Source organism: Morone saxatilis, unplaced genomic scaffold (genome assembly GCF_004916995.1).
Source record: "Morone saxatilis isolate NCDOM2014 unplaced genomic scaffold, NCSU_SB_2.0 Contig23, whole genome shotgun sequence".
NCBI classification, from domain to species: domain Eukaryota; kingdom Metazoa; phylum Chordata; class Actinopteri; family Moronidae; genus Morone; species Morone saxatilis.
The window spans coordinates 16,290,331-16,291,244 of record NW_023339796.1 but is presented as its reverse complement, the minus strand read 5'-3'; positions in this window follow the sequence as shown (position 1 = coordinate 16,291,244).

Below are 914 nucleotides of genomic sequence, written 5' to 3'. Positions count from 1 at the left end.
TTGTGTGTATGTCGTTCATGGGCTAAAATGCACAAAACCAGCAGTATCAGGCTTCAAGTCTTCCTAGACTGTATATAATGTATATACAGCACACATATGAAATGGACTGGTCCTAAATCACACACATGGAGGAGTGACCTGTCCTGACCTGGAGCTGATCTTACATACTGGATCACGCTGCAGTTACTTTCCCATGTCAAACTCCTCGCTACAGTTTCCAGGTGATGAGGTGTAAGGCACCGAGAGCGCCTCGTGATAGTGCAATGGTCAGCTGATCCCCTGTACCTTTGCTCTCAAAAAAATTAAACAAAAGTCCTAAACAGGGCGGAAGTTTCCAAAAAGTGATCCATTCCTTCAGTCCCAGCGGAACCGCTCTGACTGGACTAGGAAGGACACGTGGCTTCACGATCCCAGCAGTGAAAACTAATCAAGGAAAGTAACATGTGATGAAGCAATGTAACAGATGCAACAAGAGCAGCTTACTGATTGAGTAATGGAAGTTAATGGTGTGTGTGTGTGTGTACGTACTAAATATGCACTTCCAAATAAAGAAGTAGGAACAGAAAACGGGGAAAATACCTCACTGAATTGTCTTTTGACAAAGTTGATAATAACAACTGTAACAACAAAACCCTGTGTTGATAAAGCAGCGCTGAAAATGCACCATCACTGTATAAAGGCTGATTATCGCATTCATTTGATAAGATGACAAAAAGCAAAGTGACGTTTTGACATTTTCACATCGTTCTTTTGTGGGGGAAAAAAGCAAGAGTGACGTTTTGACATTTTCACATCGTTCTTTTGTGGGGGGGGGGGGGGGGGGGTGATTAGATGTAATACTGAACCTTTGTTCAATGCATTGTAAAAATACTGAAACATGTGGCACAACCATCATGTGTCCACTGAAATAAAAA